Raw genomic sequence first — 17,918 nt, forward strand, 5'->3', positions numbered from 1 at the left:
CCCTGGGAGGAGGTTGGAGCCAGATAGGAATTGGTCTCTTCTCCCTAGTATGAGGTGACAGGAGAGGAAATGACCTAAAATTGTGTCAGGGGAGGTTTATGTTGGAGATGCTGAAAGATTTCTTTCCTGCAAGAGTGGTTAGGGATGGGAACAGGCTGCCCAGGGAGCCGTTCCCTGAGATGTTCAAGATACTTGTGGACAAGGTACTTTGGGACATGGCTAAATGACCATGGTGATGTTGGGTTGATGGTTGGACTCAATGATCTTGAAAGGGTTTTCCAACCCAAACAACTCCATGAGTCTATGATTCTTCTGTGTCCCCTGGCTGTACCTCTCTCTCAGTAGTGCCTATATGCAAACAAGTCCTGCTGTTCATTACACTTGATATCACATAATCTGTCTGGGTGCCAGCCACTGTGAGCTCCAGGACTGAGTGAGTTCTCCTGTAGTACAATAACAAAATACCTAAGATTTTGCAGCTCTTCAACAGTACCTTCCCCCCCAGAGCACTCCATAAGACCACAAGTGGAGCAGCTCCTAATGTCTGCTCCATGTCTAAATGAGGGCTGAGTTTCCAAACAGCCAGACCCTGACAGGACTGACAAACTTACTTTGAATTCTGACCCAGATCATACGAAGAAAGCTGAACTCCATTAAGGCAAACACATGTATGCCATAGACTGGTGCTTTATACAGTTTTTAATCACAGAAGAAGCCTCTTCCATTCCTAATACAGTTTTGAAAGCCAGCTTTTAAGGAATGAGAACTTGGACAAAAGAAGCACGTTTCAAGCAGTTCACCATATGCAGGCTGTCATCAGAAGTGATGCATTAACCAGAACATGCATTTCTTTGACAGCATAGCTTGAAGGGCTTGGTGAGCCCAAGCTCTTTTCCCCTCAATCATGATGGCCTCCACAGGAGATTTCTTCTTTCTTCCCTCAGCCAGGTTTACAACGTGACTTGCAAACCCCACTGCAATCCCCACGCACCCAATGAATTGCTGTTGTCTTTCCAGTCCAAAATTCATCTGTTCCAAATGACCAAACTGATCATGCCACACACCTAAATGAAGCAGTTCATTCATCTGGGTTTGGTGCTATCAAATCACTCTTTCTCTATCTGATGTCTTAAAGGCCATGGCAGGACTGCCACTGTATGACTATGCCTCTATCTACATCCCATGTCAGAAAGCTTTCCTGCTGCTGGAGAGCAAGAAAGTTTCAGACATAATTACCCATCTGAGGCCATCCATTATTTTAATGAGTCTGCTGAAGAGCACTGTTTCCTGATGAATTGTAGGTGGAAGATGGGAGCCCTCATTATCTCCCAAGCAGAAGGGAACTGGAAAGAGGCAAAAAGAGTCCTTGCACCAAACCCAAAGAGAAGACGTCAACTGCCTCCGATGCCCAGTTTGAATCCTGTGAAGACAGAGGTGATGGCAATGCTGCCATTTCCCCCAGTAATGACAGATGGTAGAGGCTCTTCTCACTGATGTTAAAGGTGGCATGGTATCTGAAGCTACATGCTTTGACAACCTCCACCCATCTGCAGAAGTCATCTTCTGAGGAGAGAAAGTTAGAGCAAGGAGTACAGAGGCTCACTGTCAGCAGCAGGATTAACTGCCCTTGCTAGGGCTGACTCTCTCCTCTTCACTCCTGCTCTCCACTGAAGACAGATGTCAGACTTTCCCTTCTGACAGCACTCTTGCAAAGAGAGGGGGCAATTGCTCTTAGCAAAGCCAGCACAAGCAGCAGGTCTTTAAGGACAGGCCCTAAACCACACACAGGCACAATGCAGGACACAGCTGCACTGCTCACCAATTTCAACAAGATAACTCTGTGTGGGGACCTCTGAAGTTTAACTCCTCTAGCCTCCCAACAACACCGGACATCTGGCCAGAGGATTAGAGAGATTACAGGCTAGACAAAACCCAGCAGCAACACATGCGCCTGCAGCAGAGCTGCTCTAGTAGCAACCCTGAGAAACAGAGGCCACCCTCCTCACATGGCCACACTGGTAGAATCCCTTTGGCAGCCCTCTAATGTGGGCTTAAATGCTTTGGCAGCCAAGAAGGGTCTCTATCAAACTAACCTAGTGGGCCCACACACACCATGTGCTGCATCCTAAAACGCACACCTGGGAAGAAGTCCAGGGGTAAGGACTGAAGGGCTGAACTCTAGAATTGGTTCCAGCTGCAATGAAAGGAATTAATTAGTCAAAATTAATAAGTTCAAATGCCAGTTTTGTTTGCAGTAGACTTGCAGTGAGACTCAACCTAAGAGAGTCCCCCATCCTGGCCTGCATCAGGAACAGTGCAGCCAGTAGGATTGGAGAAGTGATTGCATCACTGTACTGGTGAGGCCACACCTTGAGTACCGGGGCAGTTCTGGGGCCCTCGCTCCAAGAAGGACACTGAGTTGCTGGAGGAGGTCCAGAGAAGGGCAATAAAGCTGATGAAAGGACTGGAGAACAGCAGCTGTTTAGCCTGGAAATAAGGAGGCTGAGGGGAGACCTCACTGCTCTCTACAGTTCCCTGAAAGGAGGTTGCAGTGAAGTGGAGGTTGGTCTCTTCTCTGTAGTATCAGTTGATAAAAGGAGAGGAAATGGCCTGAAATTGCACCAAGGGAGGTTTAAATTGGAGATTAGGAAACATTTCTCTGCTGCAAGAGTGATCACTGATTGGAACAGGCTGCCTAAGGATGTGGTGGAGTCACCCCTGGAGGTGTTCAATAAACCTGCAGACATGGCACCCATGGGCATGGCTTAATGGCCACGGTGGTGTTAGGTTGACAGTTGGACTGGATGATCTTAGAGGGCTTTTCCAACCAAAACAATCCTGTAGATCTATAGAAAAGGCTGTCATTGTGCCCAGGTAATTATGCCAGGCTGCTGGCTGGCTGAAAGGTTCGGTAAGCAGGAGTATTCTGAGCAGGGGCAGAAAAAGAACATGTTAGAGAGGTCATAAAAGCACTGAAGCTATTATCTCAGTCTGTAGCAAACATCATTGAAAGCAGAGAGATTATAATGTGTACGAAGAGCAGAACACCCTGGTGTGCCAAGCTCCCTGGAGCTAATCTGCGTTAATATGGCAGAGCAGCACATTAGCACAGGGGATTAAAGAGGAACCCCAAAGCCAGGCGTGGGGAGAGCAAAGATGATTGTTCCTAGCATCAGAAGAGCAAACACAACATGGCCTGCTGAGGTATCATACTGTGCTCCTACCTCTGAAATGGCTTGGCTGCTTTTCTCAGCTGTATGTTGAGTAAAGCAGGATAAGTGCAGAACATAATTCAATGAGCCATCAAGACAGAGGGGCTTGCAAATTAACACCTCTGCAGGCCCAGCCTCTCTTTTTCATTCCTAAAGCTATTGCCATGGCTTGCTCAAGACTTTACCCCTGGCCATGCTTCACTTCTTCATTTTGACCATCAAAGCCGAAAAGACTGGGATGGGACAAGCAACTGGATTAGAAATTAGCAGAGTGAGATCCACCCTCATTTCCACTCCTAACCAGAAGTCATCAGGTATCAAATTGTCAGAGTACTGGAGAGCAACCTTTTCTTAGCTTGCAAGCCACACACCAAGGTACTAAAGCAAAGCATCCAACAAATCTCTGCTCTGATAATACCTCACCTGTAGCATTGCATCCAGCTCCAAAGCCCTCAACACAGAAGGACATGGACCTGCTGGAGTGGGTCCAGAGGAGGGCCATGGAAATGATCATGGGGTTGAAACACCTCTGCTGTGGGGACAGGCTGAGAGAGCTGGAGTTGTTCAGCCCAGATAAAAGAAGGCTTCAGGGAGACCTAACAGCAATGTCCCAGTACATGAAGGGGGCTACCAAAAGGCTGCAGAGGGACAGTTTCCAAAGGCCTGCAGTGACAGGACAAGGGCAATGATTTGAAATGACAGAAGAGCAGATTGAGATCAGATGTTAGGAACAAACTCTGCAGCACGAGGGTGCTGGAACACTGCAATAGGTTGCCCAGGGAGGTGGTTCAGGCCTCAGCCCTGGAGATATTCAAGGTCAGGCTCTGAGCAACCTGACCAGGTGAAGGATGCCCCAGTGATGGTGAAGTTCAGGATCTTGAGTGGTAGGAACAGGATATGTAGCAGGATCACAACTCTGGATTTCAGCAAGGCCAACTTTGGCCTCTTCAAGCAACTACCAGAGGAAACAGCACAGTACAGAGTACTACAAGGCAAAGGGGCCCTTCTGCTTTCTAAACCCCCTTGCTGATCCTCCAGACTCACACTGCACATATGGTATACCCTGGGGTAAAGGTAGAAGGGTGAAAAGAAGGCAGAAGGGTGGTTGGGAGCCCCTCCTGGGGACTCATTTCTGGGAGGGTTGTTGTGTTTCTGTATTACCTTTAACTTGTGTATTTCTGTATATAGCTGTATGTATTGTAAATACCTGCTTGTATATTGTGCTAAGATGTAAATATAAAGCTTCATTCCTTAACTTCCAGCTTGGCTGAGTCTAGTCTAGGTGATTTCATAAGTGTGAAGGGGTGGGCAACACCCAAAGCCATCACAAGTTAGTGCCAGGAGGATGGAGACAGCCTCTTCTCAGTGACACCCAGTGACAAGACAAAGGGCAGTGGGTGGAAGTTGAGGCATAGGAGGTTCCATGTGAACCTGAGGAGGAGTTTTTTCACTGTGAGGGTGACAGAGCACTGGAATAAGCTGTCCAGGGAGATTGTGGAGTCTTCCTCTCTGGAGATATACAACAAGCATCTGGATGCGTTCCAATGTGATCTGCTCTAGGTGATCCTGCTCTGGCAGGGGGGGCTGGATCAGATGACCTTTCAAGGTCCACTCCAGCCCCAGACATTCTATGATTCTATGCCTCTGCTGAGAGCATGGGAGTTGGACTACATGAGCTTTGGAGGTCCCTTCCAAACCAGGCTGCTCCAGGATTCTGTCTCCTGCCACTGATGCCAAGCCAAGAATACATCTCCAGCAGTAACCTCCAGCAAGACAGGAGCAAAGAATTCCCTTAATTTTCAATCATGTACCCAACTCTTCCTCCTGCAAAGTCCCACATGAAATTTAGGTTCTGTAAAGGAAAAACAGGTGCTAAAATACTTGTTATGCAAACAAGATGAACAGAGAAGATGACAGGTCTGATGAGAGTGCTGTGGCTGCATGAAGCCAGGAAAGTTCACCTAATCCATTTATGACTTCAGCACCCAAGCATATTATTCTGATTTCACTCCTATTAGGCATTCAGACAACTTGACAACATCAGTATCTGTTCATCTATCCTCCTTGAGCAAATGAAGAGCTGAAGTTATTAATGAAGTCATGTCCCATTCTGCTCAGTGCTGGTCAGGCCACACCTGGAGCACTGCCTGTAGTTTTGATCCCTGCTGTACAAAAAATGTGGAGACAGGTTGGAAAGTGTCAAGAGAAGACTCAAGAGAATGATCCAGAGGCCTGGAAGCCCTGAATGTGAGGAAAGGCTGAGAGAGCAGCATGGAGAAGAGAAGGCTGAGGGGAGACCCTATCACCATGGACCAGGACATAAAAGGTGGCTACCAGGAGGATGGAGGCTCCCTTTTCACAAGGACTTCCATGGAAAAGACAAGGGTGATGGGGCCAGGTTACTGCTGGGGAGATTGCCATTGCACTCAAGAAGAAAATGTTTTCCCATGAGGACAGATGGACATTGGAATCATCTCTCATGGCAAGCAGTGGATATTTGAAGACTCAGCTTGACAGGGTGCTGAGTCAGTTCATTTCAACTCAACCTAGGAAGGTTGGACCAGATAAACCTTGGAGACCTTTCCAATCTGGCATTCCATGACTGATTTCAATTGGAAAAGACCTTTCAGATCAAGACCAAACATTCTTTAACTCTCCCCAGAGCGCTGCTCTTGCTTTTAAAGACAGAACAACAAGCCTATGATGGAAAGCTTTGCACACAGAGCCCACAGACTGCAGCATGAGCAGTTTATGAACCAGTTATGAGCTTTCCAATCACTGTCTGGATTCATCTGTTACTGCTTAGAATTTGTACTCTGGAAATGGGTATATCCCCTTCTGCTCACCTGCTTCTGTGTAATCTTCCAACATTTGTTTTTTACATTGCCTCAAGGGGATGTGCATCATGTCAAGAAGTCTGCTCTTTGATCATAATTGGCTAGGCAGGAGCTCAGGCCAAGAGCAGATCCATGACTGCCTTCAGCCTGATGTACAAAGGAAATACCATTTATACTACACATGAGCCCCAGCAGATGTTCCATTTCATTAACTAAAACACACAACTCCCATTCCAGGTGTGGCATTAACTAACTGGTGAAATGGTAAGTCAGAGAGCAGCTCTGATAAAAATGAGGAGCACTTCAATACCCCAAATCACATCCTTTGAGAAACCTAAAAGCAAGGGGCATGTGCAAAACCGCAACACAAACTCTCCTGAGTGCACGCTCACATAATCTTGGAGGTTGGAAGGGACCTCCAGACACCATCCAGTCAAACCCCCCTGCCAGAGAAGGATCATCCAGGGCAGCTCACACAGGAACATATCCAGGTGGATTTCAAATATCTCCAGAAAAGGAGATTCCACAGCCTCTCTGGGCAGCCTGCTCCAGGGCTCCAGCACCCTTATAAAAAAGCCTATGGAGTTAATCATTCCAGTAAGAAATGAAGAGCTACTGACTGCACTGATCTGCTTTATTGCTGGGTCTCTGTTAGACTTTTCTTCCCCACAGGGAGGGCTAAAACTTAAAAACAGCTAGGAGGACTTTTTGTCAGAATATCTCTGAGGGCAGGAGGGCCTGGAACAAGTCACAGAATCATAGAATTGTTTGGTTGGAAGAGATCTTTGAGATTATCAACTCCAACTGTCAACCTAAGACCACCATGGCCATTAAACCATATCCCAAAGTAGCATCTCTTCACAATGATAGTGGTGAAAGGCTGGAACAGGTTGCCCAGGGACGTGGAAACACTCAAGATCAGAGTCAATGTGGCCCTGGACAGCCTGCTCTAGTTGGAGCTGTCCCTGCTGCCCTCAGGGGTATTAGACAAGATGATCTTTGAAGGTCCCTTCTAACCCAATTCAATCTGTGAATCTGTGACATGTCCACACATTTCTTGAACACCTCCATGGCAGCCTCCTCCAATTTTTGACCACTCTTGCAGCAAAGAAATTTTTCCCCATTTCCAACCTAAACATTCCCTGGCACAATTTCAGGCCACTTCCTCTCCTCTTAACTAATACTAGAGAGAGGACACCAACCCCCACCTCACTCCAACCTCCTTTCAGTGAGTTTCAGAGAGCAATAAGGTCACCCCCTCAGCCTCCTCTTCTCCAGACAACTCCAGTTCCCTCACCTGCTCTTTGACACAATCTAGATTAGCAATCAAGATCTCCAGCAGATAAAAGAAAGGCTGTGAAGTTTTTCTCCTGTATTACATTAAAAAAAAAAGAAGAAGAAGAAAGAAAGGGGAAAAAAAGACAGCAGAGAGTAAAACCTCCTCCAGATGTGATGCTCAGAGCAGGCAAATGGAAAGATGCAGGTTTCCACCATGTCCCAGGGTAAAACCAATTCCCTTGCAGCTAGTTGGGATCTCAGTGTCATGCAGATTTTTTTGTGCTATGTTTCTTACTCTGTGCTGAAATTTTTGTGTTTGTCTTCAGGGAGATGCAAGAAACAGGAACAAGATGGTCTGGATGTAGCCTTTGTGGCATTCTGCCTAACGATTCACCTGTCTATTAGTCACCTAATTTCACAGTTCATAAACTTCAAAGATTTCAGTTATGAACAGGTCCAGTGGTCCTGGCCTAAGAAAGTACTTGTTTGCCATGAGGAACAAGAAAACAGGCTGACGTGATGCTGCTCTCAGCTGGTTTAATTGCCAAATGTACTTCAAGAGAGACAGGGAACTACTGGAGAGAGTCTATCAGAGACTGCAAAGATGCTGAAGGGACTGAGGTGAGTCTCTCATGAGGAAAGACTGAGCCCTGGGGCTGTTTAGCCTGGAGGAGGGCAGCCTGAGAGGGGATCTTCTCAATGCTCAACAAGAGCTAAATGGTGCGGGACAAGAAGAAGGGGTAGGTTCTTCTCAGTGATGCCCAGTGACAGGACAAGGGGCAACAGACACAGACTGGAACTCAATGGCATCCTGGCCTGCATCAGGAACAGTGTGGCCAGTAGGACAAGGGAGGTTATTCTTCCCCTGTACTCAGCACTGGTCAGGCCACACCTTGAGTACTGTGTCCAGTTCTGGGCCCCTCAATTCAAGAAAGATGTTGAGGTGCTGGAACATGTCCAGAGAAGGGCAACAAAGCTGGTAAGGGGCCTGGAACACAAATCCTATGAAGAGAGGTTGAGGGAGCTGGGGTTGTTTAGCCTGGAGAAGAGGAGGCTCAGGGGTGATCTTATTACTGTCTACAACTACCTGAAGGGACATTGTAGCCAGGTGGGGGGTGACCTCTTCTCCCAGGCAACCAGCAATAGAACAAGGGGACACAGTCTCAAGTTGTGCCAGGGTAGGTATAGGCTGGATATTAGGAAGAAGTTCTTCACAGGAAGAAGTTCTTCACAGAGAGAGTGATTTCCCATTGGAATGGGCTGCCCAGGGAGGTGGTGGAGGCACCGTCCCTGGGGGTCTTCAAGAAAAGACTGGATGAGGCACTTAGTGCCATGGTCTAGTTGATTGGTTAGGGCTGGGTGATAGGTTGGACTAGATGATCTTGGAGGTCTCTTCCAACCTGGTTGATTCTATGATTCAAGAGGCTTCACTTGAACATAAGGAAATACCTCCTTATTTTGAGGGTGCTGGAATGCTGGAGCAGGCTGCCCAGATTGTAGAGTCTCCTTCTCTGGAGAGATTTCAAACCCACCCGGATGCTTTCTTGAGCAATCTACTCTGGGTGACCCTGTTTTACCTATGGTGTTAGACCAGATGATCTCCAGAGGTTCCTTCCAACCCCCACCATTTTGTGGTTCTGTGTGTATGAGAGGAAACCCAGTCAAGAAATTTTATGAGCCTAAACACTGCTGTCCAAAACCAAGACACCTGCCTGCACCAGGCTGCTTGCTAAGAGACCCAGTGTGTCCATTTTCATTCACTTTCATAATGAAGTTACCTTTTCTTAGAGAGAACAGCCCATAGCTGCAGTCTGAGCACCAGGCCCAGTGCAAGGCTAGGTCCTGCACCTGGATTACAAACAGCCCCACACAATGCTGCAGGCATGGGTCACAGTGGCTGGCAAGTTGCCTGGCAGGAAAAGATCTTGGGGTGTGGTTGCTGGCATTGGAACAGTCTGCCCAGGAGGGTGGTGGGGTCATCACCCCTGGAGATGTTCAAGAAACACAATTTAATGGCCATGGTGGGTTGGACTGGATGATCTTGGAGGTCTTTTCCTACTAAGCCAGTCCCATGGTTCTATGATTTACATCACCACTCCCAAGCTGTGGAAGTTTTTCCTTCACTGGAGAAGAACTAAATGTGTCTCCTCACTGTTTATGTATCTAACCATGGAGTTTGAGCCGCACATTTAAAGATCTGTGTTTCAAGAGCAATGTAACTGAAAAAATTAAATGCTAACATTGTTAGCAGACTGTGATCCCACACCACAGATGCCCACGGCACGAGGCTTTCTGTAACCGCTGAATACAAAACCAGAAGTCACAATAGGAACTCGTCAAGTTCACTACTTCAGCTCCTCGTGAGGATTCCTGCTTCTCTCTAATCAGCAGGTTTGTGCAAGCAATGTCTTAAATAGGAACAGTTAAAAGACATTTTATTCCAGAGATGGTTTTTCAACCCTGCTAACAGTTCAGTACTAATTTCCCTGGGCACACGAACAAAATTACTCTGAAAAGACAAGAATCGGCTGGCAAATGTCACTGGCACGGTGATGGATACACCCTGCAATGTGCCCTACAGGCAGGAATTCATTGGCTGCCACCCTTCCAGCAAAAGTCTGAGTAAGCAGATGGATTAGTAAGGTAAAGGTCAACATCTGTGTTCTGCTTTGGGACAAACAGGAGAAAGCTGAGTGCCTGGGTGACCCCAGACATTTTAGGTATATCCTTACCTTCAGTCTGTATCAGCTGCCATAACTGGTGGAGGAACAGCAACCCCAGGAACTCCCAGGCTTGGAGCAGAGTGGCTGGAATATTACCTGGCAGAAAAGGGAGCTGGAGGTGCTGGTTGACAGCCAGCTGAATGCGAACCAGCAGTGCATCCAGGTGGCCAAGAAGGACAATGGCATCCTGGCCTGGATCAGCAATGATGTGACCGGTAGGACCAGGGCAGTGGTTGCACCCCTGTACTAGGGCACATTGCACTTGGGGACATGGCCTAGTGAGCATGGTGGTGTTGACTTGATGATGCTAGAGATCCACCAGCATGGCTTGGAGAGAAGGCTGAAATGAGATTTCTTCTTTCTTTTGTTCTCTGCTAGCGAAGGATGAATATGCACTGCTGAGCACAGCTCAGACAAAAAACACCTGCCACTTAGAGGCTGAGTCAAAATGTGAGCTTCCAAACAAGCAACCTGACTCCTAGAAACAGTCAACCCTTTGGTAAGTCAGACAATGCCATGAATCACAGAAAGCTCACGCTGGAAGAGACCTCAGAGACCATCTACTCCAACCTCCCCACCATGAGCAGGGACACCTCCCAGCTAGATTCAGCTGTTCAAGGCCTCATGCATCCTGGCCTTGAACACCTCCAAGGAAGAGGCATCCACAACCTCCCTGGACAACCTGTTCCAGAGTCTCACCACCCTTGTACTGAAGAACTTCTTCCTAAGATCCAGTCTAACCCTGCCCTCCCTCAGCTTCAAACCATTCCCCCTTCTCCTGTCTCTAGACACCCTTGTGAAAAGTCACTCCCCAGCCTTTCTGTAGGATCATTTCAGGTGTTGGTAGGCAGCCCTAAGATCCCCCTGGAGTCTTCTCCAGGCTGAACAACCATAGCTCCCTCAGCCTGTCCTCACAGCAGAGCTGGAGCCCATTTTTCTAAATGAAGTTTGTTAGGTTGCACTCCTCTAGCACTATTTTGATTTTTGAGAACCATTAGAAACCTGAGGTAAGCTATACCTTCTAGTCCACCAATAGCTGCTGAGTTCTAATCATCTTCTTGGGTGAGCTAAATCATTTGGTGGTGCAATGGAAAACAAATCTCCCAGCTGAGCCTCCAAAGGTTACAGAAGATGCAAGATGTCAGTAACATTGCAAGCAATTCCGTGAAAGCACATGCAAAAAATACCAGGAAAGGGCCCAATTCCAGGAAGAAAATAAACTGCAGGGAATGCAAATTGACAAGTGTCATCATTCTTTCCTTGACCAGCCCTTGCTAGGTCTCAATTGTCCTACTTTTGTATTTTAGGGGTTTTTTTTTCCAAAGGATGTTGCCATAGTGATGTTACAGAACCTGCAAAACTGTCCCAGCTATTCATCAGCAGAGATTAAAATATATTATGAGATGGGTTTAATATATTATAAATGATACCTGCTGCAGTACCCAATTCCATTATAAACCAGGCTTTAAATAACAGACTGTGGGGCTGGAGTAGCTGTCCTGCAGTTCAGGTGGAAGATTGCCTTGTATCACCAAGGTTGATTTCTCAGCCTGGCTAATGGCCCCAAGAAGGAGTCATCCACTATGAAATTTTATCTACAGGCTTTTATCCACGGCCACAATTCTTATGAGCAGCTGGGGCCAACCTGAGACACGGGGTTAGATTCCACGCTGATGCCTCAGCACCCAGTGTCATTCAAGATGCTGCAGTGCAGCCAAGACTTTCATGTGGGGCCAACAGAGGCAACAAAGGAGCTACAGTAGAACTTTGCTTTCCTGGACAGCAGCTGGAGGCCAGGAGTGATGCCACAGGGCATGTCTAATGGTACTGGATACCTGGTTTAGAAAATAATAATGTATTTTCCTTTACTCCAGGGAAAGTCAGTTTAGAAGGAACAACACCAGATTGCTTTTAGAAAGGGTCTTGCTATAGTATTTCTTCTTCCCATGTTTTTTAGCAAGGCAATGGGGAGCTACAATGGAAAAGAAGCTTGAAATTCCTCCTTGAATTATTCCTTCCATCCCATTCAGTGGCACATTCAGTAACTACAATGCCAGTTTTAGTTTTTTGGATGGAGAGAGACTCTCCAGAGCTGAAGTCTGACAAAGAAGATTTCTTAATTTCAAGGTCCCATCCACAAACCACCTGATCCTAAAGTAGTGGTATGCTCTAAAAGTAGGAGCCTACTGCATTGCCTTGGAGATAGCTGGTGTTGCTCCCCAGTGCTACAGTTTGATGGAAGTGTTCATTCCTCCAAGGGGATTTTATTCCTCCAAACAATAGGAAAAGCAAAGAGTGGCAGAGAAACTCCCCCAAGTACTCAGACTAGTACAGGGCTGTGGTCACTGGTGTAGAAAAGAATCACAAAATCATTTTGGTTCAAAAACACCTTCAAGTTCAGGAGTCCAACTATCAACCCAACACCACCGTGTCCACCAAACCATGCTCCATAGTACCATGAAGTACAGACACTTGCAAGAGTAACAAATGCCTCAGCCTGGATATTGGTGACAAATGTCTCATTGTGCACAATGTCATTGAGATAGAGAGGCATCAGCTGCCAATCACACACTGGCACCTTACAGACACAGGCTGCAAGGTCTGGGGGAGGCACCTCCTGTTACCTGGTAGAACAACATGAGGCAGCCTACTTGGATGCAGAGCCAGCAGTTCAGCTCTACCACAGAGCAACTTACTCAGCAAATAACAAGCATTTAACACCAAACAGTTCCATTTTCTGAGCACTAGCTCTGAAGAGCCTAGCCAACTTTGTACCCCATTCACAGGGATATTTTGACCTTAAAAATATCTGCCTGCAATAATTTAGGTTGTTAAAATACAAACACTTGCATGCAGCTGAGGGAACTGGAGTTGTTTAGTTTGGTGAAGGGAAGGCTGAGGGGAGACCTCTTTGCTCTCTACAACTCCCTGAAAGAAGGTTGCAGCGAGGTGGGGGTTGGCCTCTTCTCACTAGTGTCAGGAGATAGAAGGAGAGGAAACGGCCTGAAATTGTGCCAGGGAGGGGTTAGGCTGGAGGTGAGGAAAAATTTCTTTGCTGCAAGAGCAGTCAGGGATTGGAATAGGCTACCAAGGGAGGTGGTGAAGTCACCATCCCTGAAGGAGTTAAAAAAATGTGTCGATGAGGTAACTCAAGACGTGGTTTAGTGGTCCTGGTAGTGTTGGGTTATTGGTTGGACTTGATGAACTCCAAGGTCTTATCCAATCTTAACAATTCTATGATCCCAGGACATGCAAAGAGGGAGCCAAGTACCTCACTAATTTAGAGCCAGCTCCAAGGTGTTCTCATTAGCAGCCAGCTCCTATGGGTGCTTCTCAGCAGCTGGTGGCCAGCCGGAGGATTTTTGCCATTCTTCAGCACGCCATGTCAGGTGCAGCTGCTCTGACTGTGCTTCAGGAAGCTTTGAAGCCTGCAAGCAATAAGGACAAGAACAGTAAACAGACTGTCTCCTAGCAAGCAAGTCACAGTGACTATCATTATCTGCTACTCTGAGACATCAGCGGCTGTGGGCTGCACCAGAGCCAAGAGGTGACCTCTTTTCCCCACAGAAATTCAGTGTCTAATGCAGAGATGGCTCACACAGCTCTGGAGTTACACCAGAGCTCTGCATAAATCTCTGTGGCATTTACTGGTTCTCCAAGCAGCAGACAAGGTTTTCCCCTGACTTGCTAGTGGAGCAGCACATTTCATTAACCTGGCTTTCATTCGTGCCAACTTGAAAGGTCAAAACCAGCAGCCTGAAATAGTTTCCTCATTTGAGCAATGAGGTTTTCCTGCTGATGAGCGCCAGGTACTGCTGAAACCTAGAAAAATAAACATTATGCTGATAGGTCCCTTAAGCGTGGTAAACTCTCCATTCATCTTGCAGCTGCCAAGCAGCAGAATTTCACACAGAGTCCTCCGTTTGCTACTACAGATACATCACTTTAAAGCTGAGCTTTACCAGCTTTATCTCCAGTTCTAATCACACACCTTGCACACATGACACAGAGCCCTGACCTTATCTGAGCTCATCCTAAGTCTCTTCAGGAACACATTTGGCTTGTGTGATCTGCAGGTTGTTTATGCTCATATCAGGCACCCATTCTAAATAACCTCTGAGCCTGAGGGTTTTATGCTCTGACACCATACAAAGGTTCAAACAGACAACAGATCCTCATTCAAAAGATCACCAGTAGAGTCAAGAGAGTCAACCAAATCACTTTGCTTCTTGGCCCTGTCTCATGAACAAGACTCATGCTCAGCCCCTTAGACCTCATAGCACTGTAGGCCAGTGTTTTTGCCCAGAGAGATGTAAATATATATATATAAACTTTATAGGAAGCTCAGTATAATTCTGGATAGACAAAGTCCCCCAAAATCTGTCCCCACATTAGATCACACTTTAGCCTATGATAATCTTGTCACACTTGACCCTCTTTGTGCTCTATGCCATCATTACTGGGATGCTCTGTTTGGAAGCAGCACCTGCTCCAAGTAACAAGTAAAAAAAGCTGTCACTTCTGGGAGATGCCCAATTTCAAAAGCAAAGTCCTAACTTGTAGGTAAATCAGGAGTTATAGAAGCCTCAGATATAAACACCCACTCAGGCCCCAATCACCTGTGATAAGGGCCAGACCTGTCTTTGGTGTGCTGAGCCAGGCATAAAAACATCCCAAGCTCACAAAACTCTGGCTTGTTTTACCAGCATTAGCCAGTGCAGAGAGAAATCAACCAATACATTCCCCTGGCTTTTAGCTTCACTAAAAATCCTCTCTCCACTGAATCAGGAGTGTCTTGGAGTGGAAAAGCCATATAGCTGTGGTGCTGAGGGATATGGCTTAGTGGTGACCTGGCAGTGCTGCGTTAAAGGTCAGACTTGATCACATAATCATAGAATCATAGAAATGTTTCAGTTGGCAAAGCCTTCTAAGATCATTGAATCCAATAATCAAGCCAACACCACCATGGCCATTAAACCATAATCTCAGGTGCCATGTCCACATGGTTCTTGAACACCTCCAAGGACAGTGACCCCACCACCTTCTAGAGCAACCTATTCCAATGCCTGAGTGATCTTGATGATCTTAAGGGTCTCTGCCAACTAGAACAATTCTATAAGTCTATAAAGAAAAACAAAGAGAAAGATGAATCAGCATTTTCCTGACACAAAAGAAATAAACCACTAACTTGAACCCATATAGATCAGATAAAGCCTTGGTGGGAAATACTGACTGTCTGAGATGAACTGCTTGACATGCTGGCTTGATCATCTTTTCATACACACTAAATAAACCCACATGAGCCTGCTGATATTTAAATTGAGGCAAGTGTCATTTAAACTGCAAACTCACTCTAGCCAAGCATGCACCTTTGAAAAATCTGAGGAGTTTAGCCAAAAGAGATAAGCGATGAAGCCAGCAGAGATTTCTGGAGATGTAAGGCTGACAAGGCTTCCAACGGAACGTCTCGATCCTGTTTGAACACTTGGAAGAGGATGGGAATGGAGCCATCTATTTTCAAGGCAAAGAGAGAGAGTATGGTGAGAAAGTATCATCAGCATGTGCTGCTTGGCTTGGGGCTGTCATCTCATCTGACTGCACAGAAGGGTGCAGCCTGGGCAGGGTGTTCAGCTCTCCATGCTGTCACTCAGCAGTCCTCTCCTTTGCAAATGTACAGACAAGCACAGAAGAAAAAAATACTGCAGAGCCACAAGTCCTACAGTCCTACTGCAGCCTGCCAGCATTTCGAGGGGCACTGGTTACAAAGGTGGGTAGTGATAGTACTAGGAAGAATGTCTTCAGGTGGGAAGAAGTTGAACTGAGATTAGACATTAAGAAAAGAATTTTTCCCATGAGGGTGGTGAAGCACTGGAACAGGTTGCCCAGACAAGTAGTGAGGGCTTCAACTCTGTTCAAAGCCAGCCTGGATGGGCTCTTGAGCAACTTGGTCTAGCAGGAGGTTGGAGCTAGATGGCAGAGGACTTGGAAGTATAGGATCTTTTAGGCCCCTTTCACCCATTCTGTTTCTCCGAGGGGAGACTGGAGAGGGACAGCACATATGGATTTCTCTTACTGTTGCTCACTGAAGGTCTAAATTTCACATACAGCCCTCACGTGTGGTGTGAAGACTGAAAGAGGAAACAAGACCCCTGCAGCGCATTGTCAAGACCTCCCTCCCACATCCAAACTGAAAGCTGTGCCAGCATCAATGCTGTGGGAAACCTCTCCTGGTTTTCCAGCAGCAAAGCTGACAAAGGGTAACTGCAAAGGGCTACACTGCAGCCTGCCTTGCAACAAATCCAAAAGGCACACAGGGTAAGCTGCTCTCAAACTCATTTTACACCACCAGCAGATTCTTAAAGGTTAGACCAGATGATCCTTGGGCTTCCTCCAAACCTGGCATTCTGTGATTCTTGAAAGGTTCAGTTCAGTTACTGAGATCACAAATAACCTAAGCATTTAAATATGAGAGGCCAATGGCTCCAGTCTTTGTTCTTTCACATATGTTCAGCGAGCGACAACCATAGCATGGAGGTGTGGCCTTTGCAATGTCCTGTGACCACAGAGTCATTGAATGGTTTAGCTTGGAAAAGACCTTAAATATCATCTAGTTGCAACTGCCTGCCACAGGCAGGGACACTTTCCACTAGACCAGCTTGCTCAAGGTCTCATCTAACCTGGCTTTGAATTCCACCAGTAAGGCAACATCCACAACCTCCCTGGGAAACCTAACCTGTGATGTTATTATTGGGATGACTGCAACAGATGTGGAAGAAATACAAACTTGCCAAGTAGCTCCAAAAAACAACAACTGAAGCAGTAGAACAAGTTCTTTTCCCAGAGCCTGCTAAGCATCCAAATTCCCAGGGCCCCATTGTTTATAGCAAAGAGCATAACAAGAATTAAAATGACACAAACATGAATTTATCCAGTGACAGTGACTGACAGCGAGCCGTGGAAGGACAGCCTCGAAAATGGATCTGTGAAGAGACCACAAAACTAATTCCTTTTGTGATATAATCCTGACTCTAAGCTCGAGTTAGAAATGCTAATACATTAATCTATGTCTCCAGTGTCACCATTCTCATTTAATACATTACTGGGGAGATAAATCTGCGCAAACACCCCTGCATTGTTATGATTTCCTTAATAAACTCTGGAAATTACCATGGGCACTGCTGGCAGCTCCGCGTCCTAACGCAGCCGCAGCTCATTGCTGGGGGCTGGAGTGCTGCACGCCGTTAGGACGTTACACTAATTTCTGCAGACAGTCTTGAGACAGCTGACAAACTGGAAATGTGATGTGCTGTCTGGTCCTGTCCCTTCTCAGTGCAGTTCTTCAGCAGGAAGCACAGCAGCAGGGCTGAGGCAAGGAGGCTCCTCGCTGAGGAAGCAGCGGGAAGATGGCAACTTGCCTTGGTGCTGGTGTGGCTGCAGGTGGGCGAGTTGGAGAGGCAGGGGACAAGCATGCAGGCTAAGCTGCTCCCTGCCTTCTGGGGAAACACTGCTCAGAGTCTTCACAGAGTTACAGATTGCATTGGGTTGGAAGGGACCCTCAAAGGTCATCGTGTCCAACTCCCTTAACTCAGCAGGGACACCTCTCCAGCTACAGCAGGCTGCCCTGGGCCCTTCAAGGCTGATCTTGACTGTCTTCAGGGACAGAGCCTCAACCACATTCTTGGGCAACCTGTTGCAGTATTTCACCACTCTCATCGTGCAGAACTTCTCCTGATGTCCAACCTAAATCTCCCTTGCTCCAGTTTCAAACCACTGACCCCCATCCCATCACTACAAAAGGTATATGCCTTGTTTGTGCTATGCAGCTGAGTCACAGGACACTACACGTGCCAAAATCTTTCTGAGAATTT

The 17,918-nt window shown here is 46.8% G+C and overlaps 1 long non-coding RNA gene across 1 annotated transcript; it reads right to left on the minus strand.

Moving 5' to 3' along the window:
- Window positions 1-671: 671 nt before the first annotated feature.
- On the minus strand, window positions 672-13,403 carry LOC135178064 (uncharacterized). The gene is made up of 3 exons (XR_010303341.1): window positions 13,322-13,403; window positions 10,060-10,146; window positions 672-1,064 (listed from the first exon to the last, which is right to left on the minus strand). It is a non-coding gene; the product is annotated as an uncharacterized LOC135178064 (long non-coding RNA).
- Window positions 13,404-17,918: the final 4,515 nt, after the last annotated feature.

This window comes from Pogoniulus pusillus, chromosome 9 (genome assembly GCF_015220805.1).
Source record: "Pogoniulus pusillus isolate bPogPus1 chromosome 9, bPogPus1.pri, whole genome shotgun sequence".
Taxonomy (NCBI): domain Eukaryota; kingdom Metazoa; phylum Chordata; class Aves; order Piciformes; family Lybiidae; genus Pogoniulus; species Pogoniulus pusillus.